General features: G+C 41.0%; 1 long non-coding RNA gene across 1 annotated transcript in view; it reads left to right on the plus strand.

Moving 5' to 3' along the window:
• Positions 1-3750: 3750 nt before the first annotated feature.
• Positions 3751-13898, plus strand: part of LOC109310787 — a 21349-nt gene continuing 11201 nt past the window's right edge. Inside the window, exons 1-2 of the long non-coding RNA XR_002101315.1 lie at positions 3751-3820; positions 7440-7507. This is a non-coding gene — a long non-coding RNA (uncharacterized LOC109310787). The remainder of the gene's footprint in view (positions 3821-7439; positions 7508-13898) is intronic.

Genomic DNA, 13898 nt, shown 5'->3' on the forward strand with positions numbered 1-13898 from the left:
GATAGGCTGTATGGATGGTTGTTGATTTTGGCTGATATGCAAATAAAAGAATATCAGCGGAAGTCGACCACACTGGAGAGCCCCCTGCGCTCCTGTGGGATGCTCCATCTGCCCCACCATTTCAGCATTCATGAGCCACCTGGTACCTTGAGGTATGTAGAAAAAACATTTAAAGCCGTGTCTATGTCTGAATCTCCAAATCTTTCCGAATCTCTCTGAAGCAATTTGGAGGGTTCTGATTCGATTTGGAGAGATTAAAAGGTCTCCTGATTTGATTTGGATTCAGAGATTCAGCCATTGAATCGGGTTGAATCTCCGCTGAATCAAACCAGGGACTGAAGCTTTTGTACCAAGCACCCTGGTTTTTTTTCTTTTTTTGCAAAATAGCTGCTTTTCTTACATACCCAGCACTGCACTCTTTGTGCTAGACACCTCTTTATTATATCAGTAACCAGAAAAGAGTCTCTAGAACCTTTCAAGATCTGTACATGGGTGAACCTTTTTGCTGATATGGATCTTCTCTGAGGATTATCTTCAAGTCAGGAATTTCCTTAGAGCTGTCTGAAAAATGTTTGGGTTTTTTACATTTTCTGTTAAAAAGGAATAATGAATGAGTTTTTTTTACTTATTTTTTTTACTTTACTTTGTAAGTCTCACTTCAAAGTACTGGCCCAGCTCAGACCTGTGTAACTTGCAATGATTTCTTATAACTCACAAAAAGGTGCAGGTGGAGATAACAGGCAAAATTAGTAGGTCTTATTAAAACTGTGAATGGTTTCCAGCGCTGGGGGGGAGGCGGGGGTGGGGAGGCTTTCTTGGCAGGTCCACAAGGGTGGGCTTACAAGTCTACAGGAAAGTAGTCAGATGGTGGCAGGGGCAAAATTGCTTTGTCAGGGTTAGGTGGGGTTAGAACAGCCTAGCCATGGTGCTGTGACAAGTGGATGGGCTTTCCCAGCCCCAGGATTGTGCTGTGAATGCATATAGGCATGTTAGGCCACATTAACTCATTTTAGATCAGGGTAACCCAGACTGATCTAAAGTTAGCTCACCTCTGAGGTGAGCTAACTTTAGATCGAGCATGCCATTTTTATGGCGATTGAAGCCCTGTGAATGCCTGTATGCTCAGCCATTTAGATTGCCCTAAACTCCGTAAATGTAAATGTTTTTTCAACATACTTGTGCTATGTTTTAGATGATTCCTTTTTTCCAGCAAAATAAATGAGATAAAGTGAATGATAAATTGAATCCTTCCTTGCACAGAGGTTAAAATGAGCATTTTACATTCGTTTCTTTAAAGTGTGTGTGTATGTGTGTGCATGTGTATGTGTTGTGGAGGGTTCCAATAAGAAGAATATGCGTTCTAATGCTTCCCGGGACACGCTGACAAATAATATGGCATTTCCAAGGTGCAGATTAAAGAAGTTTTCTCTGTTCCAGCACCGTGGGATTTATTTTCAAATGACCTTATTATTAATCCAGGTAGCTAGCTACATGTAAATATTATTTCTTTTATTAGAGTACTTTTCACTCACAAAATAAATGAACAAATGCTCACAGTTTTCTTTGTAGGCCTTCTCCAAAGCCTTGTCAAAATCAGTGTGAGTTTTTCCAGTAAATTCAGGTGTGTGTCAGGCCCTGTATTTCTACTAGACCCAACTACAGACAAATGAATCAGAAAGTGTCTGCTAGTAACATGTGATTAATGAAGGAAGTCCCATTCTGAAATAGGTTTTCTTTTAAACAACATTAGAACTCCATTTATGCTAATCCAAACTTTAAATCCATTCCATATTCCAGTACAAACCTTTGAATTCTCTTTATGAAGAGCAAGTACAATTTGCATCCAAGGTCTCATGTAAAGATTAGAGTAAAGAATGTGACCTGCCTACTTATAATTTATGAACAGTTCAGCTAAACTACATTTCTGAATTTTAAAGCAAATTCGGCAATATAATAATTGTATCTATTCATGCTATTTGTAATTTCCAAGTGGTAAATCATCATTTGTAAGAAATGCGCTCAATCAAGGAAGAAAAAGACATATAATTATGTCGTTTATAATGAATTCTGAAGGAAACAAAGACTTTAAGAAGGAAAACTCTGGAGAAAACCAAGGAATAAAATCCAGCCCAATAATATGGGTTGCTCCTAAAATGCATAACTGATCAAACATTTGCATTTATAATATGAAACTCAGTATCAGATAATTCAGCAAGGGAACTGTCAAAACTTAGGAGTCTAGGCAAACAAGGCCTGACTTATATTAGATAAATTACACACTCTTTTATACTTCGACAAGCATCAATGGTATCAACTTTTTTGACAAATAGCTCTCTCCTGGGTGCTAGTTTCGAGCATCTCTGCTAATCTTCATCTTTTGAAATGTCCAAAGGATTAAAATCATGTGTCAATAACAGTGGCCTCTCACCTTTATATGGAAGATACCGCAGTCCCTTTCTAATAGCTAGGTCTGTAATGTAGGATGAGATGCATAAATGCTAAGAAACCACTGTGGCATCCTCATTGCAGAAATTTGTGGATTCAGGAAAGATGCTCTCTTACTGTAGGACTTTTGAATAGTCGATATTGTCTGGGAGAATTGGGTATAGAATCCTTTACATTTTGCTTTGGTTTTGCAAACAGCACTGATTGCAAAGTCACATATCCTTCACATAACGTAAATAAGAAAGGAAGGACAAAATAATGTGCATTGGTTTGCTATTGAAATTTCTGTCTGCTTTCTAGATTTATTGGGCATGGAATTAGTTTTACTGCAGGCAGCTTCAGAAAATGCACTAATTAATCTTTATTCTTACCACAAAGATAATATATATTAGGCCTAACTCCTTCCACCTTGGTGTAAATCAGGAATGATTTGAAGGTGATGGAATTACACCAGTGTAAAACTAGAGAAAGAATTATCAGCCTGCATGTATGCATATGACAGTAATGATGACAGAGGGTGAATAATAGACAAGACAGGAATAACACTTTAAAACCAAGGTAGCTTACTTTGGTGAAGCTGAATCTGGCATAAATGTTGTACCTATTCAATCTTAACCTGCAGTAAATGAGTCTAGGCTGCAGTAGTTTCCCTGTTTCATTCAGGGGTAATTTAATGGGGGTTAGGGCATAGATAGTGTAAGAGGGTAATGTGTGAAAAAGGAAAATCAAAAAAAAGAAAACCCTTGAGTCTTGTCGCGCCTTGATGGGAGAAAAATTTATAAGTTATCACACGGAGGACTCCTATTGGTGTTTACACATGCTATATTCTCTTTCTTTCTTTCTTTTACACATCTTTGCCCACATCAGGTCAAAACAGAAAGAAGAAAAAACCTTGCGTGCTATGGCTCAGATTCTTTCAACAGTATAACACAAACAGATAAGCAAAGTCCCAAATAGATTGCCTAGTCTCAGCCTTTGTAGGGAGGGGTTACTCTTGCCCCCTCTCTGTTCTTCTTTAGTGATACATCTCTCTGCCATTTGTAAAGTCTCTCAACTTACAAATAACCCAGTTACTTTCGTCTGGGTGCAAAATGTCCCCTCTGTCCACCTTCAGCTCAGCTGGCAGTCACTGGGCTTCTCACCCTACGTGCTGACTCTCCTTCATTCCGTGCTTCTGCACGAATCACTCCGATTGTCACTTTACCAGAACTCACGGTTTCCTGTCCGGGGGAAGAGTCAGTCTTTCCTGCTTACTTATCAGCAAGTTGTTTCCGGTGAGTCATTGCTTCATTACTCTTCCCTGCAGGTGCAGTTAGGTGTCACTGCCTCCGTCTGATGACATCATCGTTTCTCTGACCACTCCGCAGCAGCTGCGGTAAGTAGCGTTTCCTTATACCATAAGTAACAGGAGGATGGCCTCCCTGTTACATACCTCCCCCTTCAGTTAAAAGTCCAAATATTACATTTCTGTTATTCTTCTATTATCCACCTCACATAGCTACCTCTGGTGTCGCCAGGCATGTGATCTCTTTAGGGTCTAAAGATTGTGACAGAAAGTCAGCTGCTATGTTCTTCTTCCCAGCTTGGTGTTCTACCAAAAAATAGAATGGTTGTAATGCGAGAGCGTAAGGTATTAGTTGGGCGTTATCAGTTTTAGCTGTCTGCAGCCATTTGGGGGGTGCGTGATCAGTAATTAATATGAATTTTTGCCCCAACAAATAATAACGAAGAAGTTCCGCCCCCATCTTATGGCTAAGCATTCTATTTCTATCGCAGAATAGCGTGTTTCTGGTTCACACAATTTTTTGCTCACATATGCTGTATGCCTTTCCTCCCCCTGAAATGGTACTGCCCCTAACACCTTCCCTGAAGTGTCAGTTGTAAATAAAAAGTCTCTTGAAACTTAGGGGTATATAAAACAGGTTCTTTACAAAGCAGCTGTTTAATTATGTCAAACGCTCTCAGGGCTTGCTTTGTCCACTGCAGCTGTCTGGGCTTACCCCTCGTCATATCTGTCAGAGGTGATACTACCTCTGAAAACTTCTTGATAAACCTGCAATAACAATTAACAAAGCCTAAAAATGATCTAAATTGCTTCAGCATCTTGGGTAACATATCTACGTACAGCCTCCACTTTGTCTGCTACAGGCTTTATGTATCCCTGCCCCACTTGGAACCCAAGATATTGAGTTTCCTGTTGGCCCAAGCTACATTTCTTTGGATTTGCAGTTGGTCCTACATCCCTTGGTTCCTTTAAAATGACAATGTGGTTCCCTGTCAGCAGAGAAGATTATGATATCATTAATATATGCAGCTGCATACATTTGATGTGAGGCCAACGTCCTGTCCATTAAATACTGAAATGATGCTGCTGCACCATGCAGCCCAAATGGCATTCTGTTGAATTGAAATAACCCCCACGGCATACCAAATGCTATTTTTTCTTTATCCATTGGGGTCATTGGAATTTGCCAGTAACACTTCGTAAGGTCTAGCATTGAAAAGTATTTGACCTGACCCATTTTCTCTAGCATCTCCTCAACTCGTGGCATCAGAAACATGTCAAATATGGCTACCTTGTTTACTTTCTTGAAGTCTACGCACACCCTAATATTTCCATCTGGCTTAGGCACAACAATGAGGGGGGCCCTCCAGGGGCTACGGGGTTCTTCTATTCTGTCTAACTGTAACATCTATGTAACTTCTTGTTTAACGGCTTGCCATAAATGATGAGGCAACTGCCTCCAGTGATGCTTTGCTAAATACATCTGGGAACTCTTGTACCAGTCATTCTGACTCTTGCTTCTGAATACCCGAGAGTGTCTTTCCTATCTTAGGCTCTCCGTTTGTAGATTCTGATAATATAGGGTCACCCACATTATCCAAATCCTCTGAAGAAGACCTCCTGCAAGAAAGACCTCCTTGCATCAGTCATGCATCTCTTTCATTCAACTTCTTCAAAAAATTAACATGGTAATTCTGTTTTCTTCTTACTGGGCTAGTTCATTGGACCTTATAGTTCACTGGTCCTAGCTTTTTAGTGATTTGGAATGGCCCCTGCCAATGTGCCAACAATTTGAGGCTATTATCAGGTGGCATGACTAGTACCTCATCTCCTTCTGGTAGCTCTCTATCTTTTGCATGGGTGCCGTGTGTCTGTTTCTGTCTCTGTTGACAGCATTCTAAGTTTTCCTGAGCTACTGTTCACACCATCTCTAATTTTTCATGGAAGTCCTGCATCAAACGTGGTTGTCTCCCTTCACCTGTCAGTCCCTCCAACTAACCTTCACAAATAACATCAAGTGAACCCCTAGGCTTATGTCCGTAGACTAATTCAAAAGGGGCGCAACCAGTAGAGGCTTGTGGAGCCTCTCTAATGGAAAACAACAATGAGGAATTATGGATTCCCATTCTCTTGGGTCCCCTTGAATACAGATTCTTATCATCCCCCTAAGCGTCCAGTTAATCTGTTCAGCTAGACCAGGGGTAGGCAACATTTTTTGGCCGGAGTGCTGAAAAAAACCACAGTGTCTACCTTGGAAGGTGCCGGAGTGCCAACATGCCAGAGCCCAGGGCAGCTGTTTGCAGCCTCACGGGTGAAGCCAGCCCACAGAGCCTGGTCCATTTTCAGCAGGGCTTGCAGCCTCCCAGCCGCCTGCTGGGAGTATCCTGGGCTCCATTGCTGGCAGCGGTATGCCAAGCAAAATGGCCTTGTGTGCCATGCTCGGCAAGTGTGCCAGGGGTTGCTGACCCCTGAACTAGACCATCCATCTGGGGGTGTTAAATGGAGGTTCTTAGCTGTTTTATCTTCAGGGTCTGGCAAATACCTTGTAAAACTCCTGACATAAATGACTTTCCTTGATCTGTTAAGTGTTCTTGAGGAAGACCCACTCTTGCTACCCATTTTACCAACTTCTCTGCTACTTTGGGGGCTGCAATAGTCTTCAGTGGGATGGCCTCTGGGAACCTCATGGTATAATCTACTATTACCAGGACATATTGCTAGCCTGCACTACTTCTTGGAAAAGGGCCCATGATGTTTAATGTGATTCTATCAAAAGATCTTGTTATGATAGGCATTGATACCAGCAGTCCTTTCATGGGTGTATACCCTGACACACTCTGACACTCAGGACATTCCTTATAAAACTTTTCTACAATCTTGTAGAAAATCCTGGCCAAAACATTCTCTGTTTTAATCTAGCTTCAGTCTTTTCTAGGCTTAAATGAATGCCCATGGGAAGTGTATGGGCTACTTTCAATATTTGCATCCAATACTGCCTGAGCACCAGAATTTGTAAAATGTTGTCCTCGCCTTTACCCTTGTCTATTCTATATAAAATGTCATCTCTCATGTCAAAGCGTGATGTTGTATCTGCTAACCCAGGGTTGAGTACTTCCTCCTGTCTCCTGGCTAGGCCTTCTTCAGAGACGTTCAAAATAATGGTGTCTGCTCTTGGTGTTCTCTGAAGTGCCCACCTCCAATGATAGCTTCAAGGTCTATCTCCTCCTCTTCTCTCTGTTCCTCTCCTTGGGGTCCCATCCCCACAAAGACTCCATCTACTTGTCTTAAATATTCTCGCGCTTTTAACTCACTCATAGCTTTCACTACTGCTTCTTTCAAATGGGGCCAATCTGTTCCTAAAAGCATAGGACAAGGAAGTGACTTGGCTAGTTCCACTGCTGTCTCCTTGGTCTGACCCAGCACTGTTAGATTTAATTTCTTTTTGTAAGGCTCCTCAACTTACAAATAACCTAGTTACCTTAGTCTGGGTGCAAAATGTTCCCTCCATCTGCCTTCAGCTCAGTCAGCAGTCACTGAGCTTCTCACCCTATGTGCCAATTCTCCTTCACTCCATGCCTCTGCACAAGTCACTCTGGTCATGCTCTACCAGAAGTTGTGTTTCACTTTCTGGGGGAAGATCCAGTCTTTTCTGCTTACTTATTAGCGAGTCATTTCCGGTGAGTTATTGCTTCATTACTCTCCCCCGCAGGTGCAGTTAACATTGCTACCACCATCTGATGACATCATCATTTCTCTGGACACTCCACAGCAGTTGTGGTAAGTATCATTTCCTTATTCCATAAGTAACAGAAGGATGGCCTCCCTGTTACAGGCAGACAAAACAGTTACACCACTTTTAAAGAGGTTGATAGGAAGACTTAAGGTGTGCAGATGAACCCAACATAATTGTTTTAATATGAGTGGAGCATACCAAAAAAACAGTTACAGCAGATCAGCTGTAAGTTACTGACAGTAAGTTGTCTGCTCTTTAAAATGGTACATTTCTCCATGCCCTTAGTCTTGCTTTTGGGGGTAGTTGGATTTCCTGTTTAGGGTAACTTTGTTGAAGTCAAGTACATCACTTTCTTCTTCCTTCCCTTCCTTGTGTATTAAATTCATACAATAGATTCAGACTTCATTTTGCAGCAAAAAGCATACGTGTAGTCTGTTCTTATTGTTTGCAGGTAAAGTCAAGTCACAAATGACTGTGTGTATACATGTGGGTGTCTGTGTGGTTTCTTTTTGGGAAGTTGGTGTAGGAGCAATGCTTTGGTTAAGCTGCTTTTATTGTATGGTAGTACTTAGGGGCTGGCTGCATGCACATGATTATCATAGTACTCTGGAACTTAGGAAACCTGGGTTTAGTTTCTTGCTCTGCCATCAGTTTCTTCTGTGATCTTGAGCAAGTAACTTGTACTCTCCCATTGTCTCTGTTCCTTTAGAAAATGAGATTAATAGTATTTTCTATCTCACAGGGGTGTTGGGAGGACAAACCCTTCTGAGACATTTAGATGTTATCATCATTATGGGGGCCATATGTAAAGGAGAGATTGACTCAAAGTACTGGGCTGGGATTTTATTTCAGTTTTAATACAGTATTACAGAACACACTGATTTCAAAGGCATATATCCCTAATATAAAGGCTAATGGCCTGCATGTTTTGCTTTTGACTTTAGTGGGGGAAGGTTTCATGCTACAGGTATAATGTCTCTCTGGGTATGTTTTAACTCAGTGATAAAAGAGCATTCTGATTACTTTATCAGTTGGAAGCAACTTATTAGACTAAAGCAACCCTAGCAAACCTGTTTCTGCTTGCGGGCCTAATTCTGATCTGCCTTATGGAGGATTCACATGGCTTTGCTTTGACCCCTTTTTCTGGTTTGACTTCAGTGAAATTATTCCTGTTTTCCACTTGTTATTCTGGTATTATTATTGCCAAAGCCTGCAAATTGTTTTTAAGTCATCATTCAGGCCTGAATTAGAGAAAAGTGCTATCACCACAACTGCTGTTGCTGCTGTTTTGCTAATGTTATTGCAGTACTGCTTGTCAAAAAAATAATCCCCAAAAATACTGTATTGTCAGTTTTGGCTGCCATCCTGAAAAAACAATGCACGTTGTCAAAAAAAAAATGACAGCTAGTCTATCTTCATCTCCTGATGAACATAATTAAAAAACCAAGAACAACTACCATATTGAATACAAGAGTAAAAAACTTGCACAATAGACAACAAAATTCTGTCCAATGACTAACTTGATCCTTAAGTTCAAAACATATCCTTTAGCCTGGAGGTTCCCAAGCTATGGGAAGTACCAAATTTGAGTTGCTTGATAAGCTGGTAACTCACTGGTGAGCTGACAAGAGTTAGCTAGTTATGGGGTATTGATTCTTCTTACTGTTTTCATTTGCTAAATTGCATTAAAACCTAGGTAAAATGTATTGAACAGTCTTTCATGTAAACAAATAGGAAGGGAAACTGCAGCTCTGAGAGAGAGCAAATGTATAAGGGAACATGATTATTTTTTCAGTTTAACCTAAACTGTGCATTGGAGCGTGTGCTAGAGACCTAGGGGGAAGATTTTTGCTGATCCCTTACTTGCATATTTTGTCATTTCTAAGAGGAAAGCCCAAAGTTAACCCCATTCTGATGCATTTTCAGAGGAACCCTTTGTGACTGGGAGAATTCCTGTTGTATTGTGGAAGAGTATGTGTCCAGGGACAGATAAAACAGTGAGCAGTAGAAGGTTTAGATTTCAGCTTAGTGAAACCAGGGTTGTGTACCGTCTTTGCAATTGGTTGTGTATCAAAGTCTTTCTGCTTGGCACAAACCATAGTACTCATAGCCTTGGTGTTCAGCTTTTTGTATATTCTCCCATTAAGCAGAAAGTCCCTTCAAGGTCGCTGTTCTGGTATAATGAATGCCATCTTCAGCACTGGCCCTGTGTCCCTGAAAATCCTATTTCTTTTTTTGAGCATAACTTCTCATGATAGTTAAGTTGAACCACTAGAGCTACGAAATTGACAGTGAGTAGAGAGGCTGTTTCTGTAGGAAACAAAACTTCAAAAGAGCAAGAAACTTCAAAACTTCAAGAAACAACAAGAGTGGCTGTGGCTAAATCTTCTCAGAACTAAATGAAAAACATATTTCTGTGACTTGGATTTTCTTCAATAGCTCTTTATAGAGCTGTAGTGCATCCACTTCCCTTGCACAAACATAAACCAACACATGCCAAGCCACTCATCCCATTAAGTTATTTCTCTTAAAAGTGTGGAAAGGAAGAGAAATTATTTTTGTTCTGGAATGTTTAAGTGGCTTTTGGTCAGCTTGGAAGTATGGGCCACATAAATATCTGGATAGATAAAATGAACAGTAACACAACTTCAGGTATTGATGGCCCTTGCCTTACACCCCATTACACCTCTTTCGTTAAACAAATTTTTATAAGACCTGTTGTAGAGTTATATGGAGCCACAGAACTTAGAGCAGTTGGTCCCACCTGTGTGCATTGTATTACAGCCCAAACAATGTGCCACACAATTGTAAAGAGTGGTAGAGAGTTGGAAATCTGATACTAAGTCAGATTCGGAGAGACAGCAAGATTAGTGGCTCTAAGTTTTCCGCTATGGAGAACTGCCAGAGGACAACTCCTTCTCTTTCTATGAAGTAACAATGGGGGATTTCCCTAAACATCTGGCTGCTGGCTGGCTATCTTGAAAATACAGCCTGAAAAAGCTATCTGCCAGATATGCACAGCTGTGTGTCAGTTTGTCATTGCTGAACTATCCACAGCATCTGCCAAATGCCAGGTTTTGTTCTTTTTTTTGTTTCTTTTTTTTTTTTACTTATGGAATCCATTAGAGGGATAAAATCCACTAAACAATACCAAATACTATTAAACAGTGGTTGCCAACTTATTGTAATAAGTAGTAAAGAAGGGTTCCATAGTTTATAGTGTTTAAACATAGCATGGTTTCCTTACTGCTTTATATTGGTCACCTTAAGTGATTCTTTACATGCCATTTCATTGAAAAACCATTGAAATAGTCCAACCCCATTGTTGCAGATCAGTGGGGGCCAACGTTTTTGAGACATGTCACAAATTAGCCCCACACCCTCTCCAACTGTCACTCTAATCCTCCTCCATTGTCCAGTCTCCTGCTATGCTTTCTGTTCCCCATTTTGTGCTCCCTGCCCAATGCACTGCTCTGTTTTCTGGTCCTGTGATGTCTGCTGCTGTGGTACTTGTCACCTCCCTGATCTATTGCTTGCCACACAGAGAGGCTACCCATGCTGCTTTTGGCACTTATGCAACAAATTAGCCTCCCCAGTATAGATCATGAGGAGAAACTCTTATATAGAAACAGTTTAATTACTTTCTTTTATCCCAGTTCTCTATTTTTGTTACCATCTTCCCAAGTTTCAGTTTGAGAAAGTAAATTGTGAAGAATTTTTAATTTATGCTACAAGAATGGTTTTCACTACTAAGGAGACAATGTCTCCTCAACATTTATCAAACATATTTTTGGTAGTACCATTTGGAGTGGGTTATCCAGAAAGCTAGAGATCTCAAAGAAACACTTAATAACTTCTGAACAGATTAACTCTATTCAGTCCTCTCCATTTATGCTTAATTTCTTTTCACAAAATTTACTATACTAAATACATATAGCTGTAGATTTTTTGTGGTTCCACCTATCTGTAGTTGGATGCTATAGGGAAGTATGCTGTAGAAAAACTGACGGAGACAATTTTATGCATCTTGAAAGAATAGCTGCATGGACATTAATCTTCATAGTCTTACCTCCACATCACAGTTCTCAGTGGTTTATTAGATATCATTATCAGTGACTTTTTGATAAATTGAGTGTACATGTTCTTTCCTGAATTTAGTCTCCATTTGGACCATATTCTGCACGTCAGTGTCTTAAATGGTAAAATTCCAAATAGTTTATTTCTCTTTCCTGGGTTTTACTCTTCTCATCCTTGCTAGCTTCCTAAGTTATTAGCTTGCCAAGCAATTCAAATGTGGTACTTTTAAGTCCCATGTTCTCTGTCCCATCCACACCCCTGTCAACTCCTAATTCAATTTTCTTTGCTGAAGCCCCTCCATTGTACATAATACTATACTAGCACTGCAGGTGTCCTAAAAATTGAAAGCAATTTATTCTTATCTTAGTCTCTTCAGTGCCATATAGAAAGGGACTATTACCTCAGTTCTCTAGATTATTTGGTGTCCCTCTATATATCGTCCCAAATTTCAGCAAAATTAAATCTCCTCCACTCTGCATGTTGTATTAAAAGCTCATTTTAAATTTGCTGTTCACTATCAGCCTTAGGTTACAACTTCCCATCTCTCTCCTATCCACTGAATACTTGTTTTACATTATTTTCCCACAGATGGTATTAACTACATGTATCTAGGGTTGATTCTCATTTTGATGTTCCCTGACCTTATTTTCCTAGATCCATTTGCATTGGATCCCTTGTCTAGCTCATAAATAAAGATAATGTAACAGACCCCACAGCAGGGTGTTGTGATAAACCAGTCCCTCGTTGTCTGGAAACATGCTGGGTGTAGCATAATCTTGTAGGCACTAGACTTCTTGTGCTGTTGTCTTCAGTGAGTTCCCAAAAATACACACTCTTGTTGAAGAGAATTAATATATTAGAGTTGCTAGAAGTAAAAGGTGCAAATACTGTAGGCACAATGGTTACAATAAAAAACATAAACCCAACCAGCTTCAAAGGGCCATTAAGTCCTAAGGTATAACAGCAGCTGTGTCATCAAGATCCTAACATGCTGCCTGTTGTCCTCAGCCCAATGTCCTCTTTTCACTAAGAGATGGAATTAGCAATCTTAGTCGGAAATCAAATAGAAGGCAGGATAGATTTGCACCTGATAGACTAGCCAAACATAGATAGTTCTATGTTTATGTCTATATCGCAAGTTTTCGTGAGCTGAAGCTCACTTCAGATGCTGATCCTGGGCTATGTCCATGATTGCTTCCTTTCATCTCTTCTTTTTCTCACACAGCTCCCTCACAAGCTCTTTTTTGACTCTAGTCTCCATTAATCTTAGGTTGTACTTCCTTTTCTCTGCACTGCTCAGGCTGTGGTCTTCTGGTTTGAAGTTCAGCTGGGGATTCACACAGTATTCATTACAACATTGATTAGCGCCCGATTTTGCAGCTGCAGCCATCACTGTCCATTGCCTGCTTTCCTTCAAATACTGTCTTTTTTAAGGTCAAACAGGTAAGTTTTACTCAGTGTAAAACAGCTTATTTACCAACTCGCCTTAGATTCTTTTTTTCCCCAAGTAATAGCTGGTGAGATCTTGCGTAAGATAGCTAAGCTTCCGATGTAGCAAATACATTACATTCTCTAGATTCAATAAGGGACTGATGCTGAGAGGAGCTGGGAATGAATGTTTTCTTATAGAACAGCGGTTTTCAACATTGGGGTCACAACCCCATTTGGGGTTGCAACAATAAAAAATGGGGTCAGAAAGACACTCAACAGTTTCGACTGATTGTAATGAAAATCACAGGAGAAAGCAGGAAATGGTGGCTTCCCCTTGCAGACTGGCAAAGTTCCATCCTGCAAGGGACTGTTTGGGGCTGAGGGGAGCAGGAGGAGAGCAATGAGGCAGGGGGTGCCACATGCATGTGCATGCACACACATGCACATGACAGCCAGGCAGCATGGAGAGCAGTGCCCACAGCTCCCTCCAGGTAAGTCTGCAGTGAGGGCAGGAATAGGGCAGGGCTGGGGCTGGTGGTGCTGCCCAGTTGGGCAAGTGCATGCAGCGCAGGCCCGGGGTGGGAATGTAAGGCCCGGCTGGAGGTTCAGAATGGAGCCATGAGCAGCTCATCTAGGGCTGGCTCCATAACCAGCAGAAGCCCAGGGCTAATGGGCCTGAGCCCCTTCAAATGCATGCACCCCGGGCCCGGGCAGCTGCAGCAGGGTGTGGGAGAGGAGCGCACACAGACACAGACGATGCATAAAGCGGTTCGTTTCTCTGGAGGCCACCAAAATCACAGACACACACTCATTAGATGGCACAAAAGGTGTATTTGCAAATAGGGTCAGAGCAGAGTCAAAAACTCAGATTACTCTGAACCCCCCCAAGGAATATTGCAGGCTGTATTTATCTTTTTCCTCCTGGGC

Source organism: Crocodylus porosus, unplaced genomic scaffold, assembly GCF_001723895.1.
Source record: "Crocodylus porosus isolate Cpor-Errol unplaced genomic scaffold, CroPor_comp1, whole genome shotgun sequence".
Taxonomy (NCBI): Eukaryota; Metazoa; Chordata; order Crocodylia; family Crocodylidae; genus Crocodylus; species Crocodylus porosus.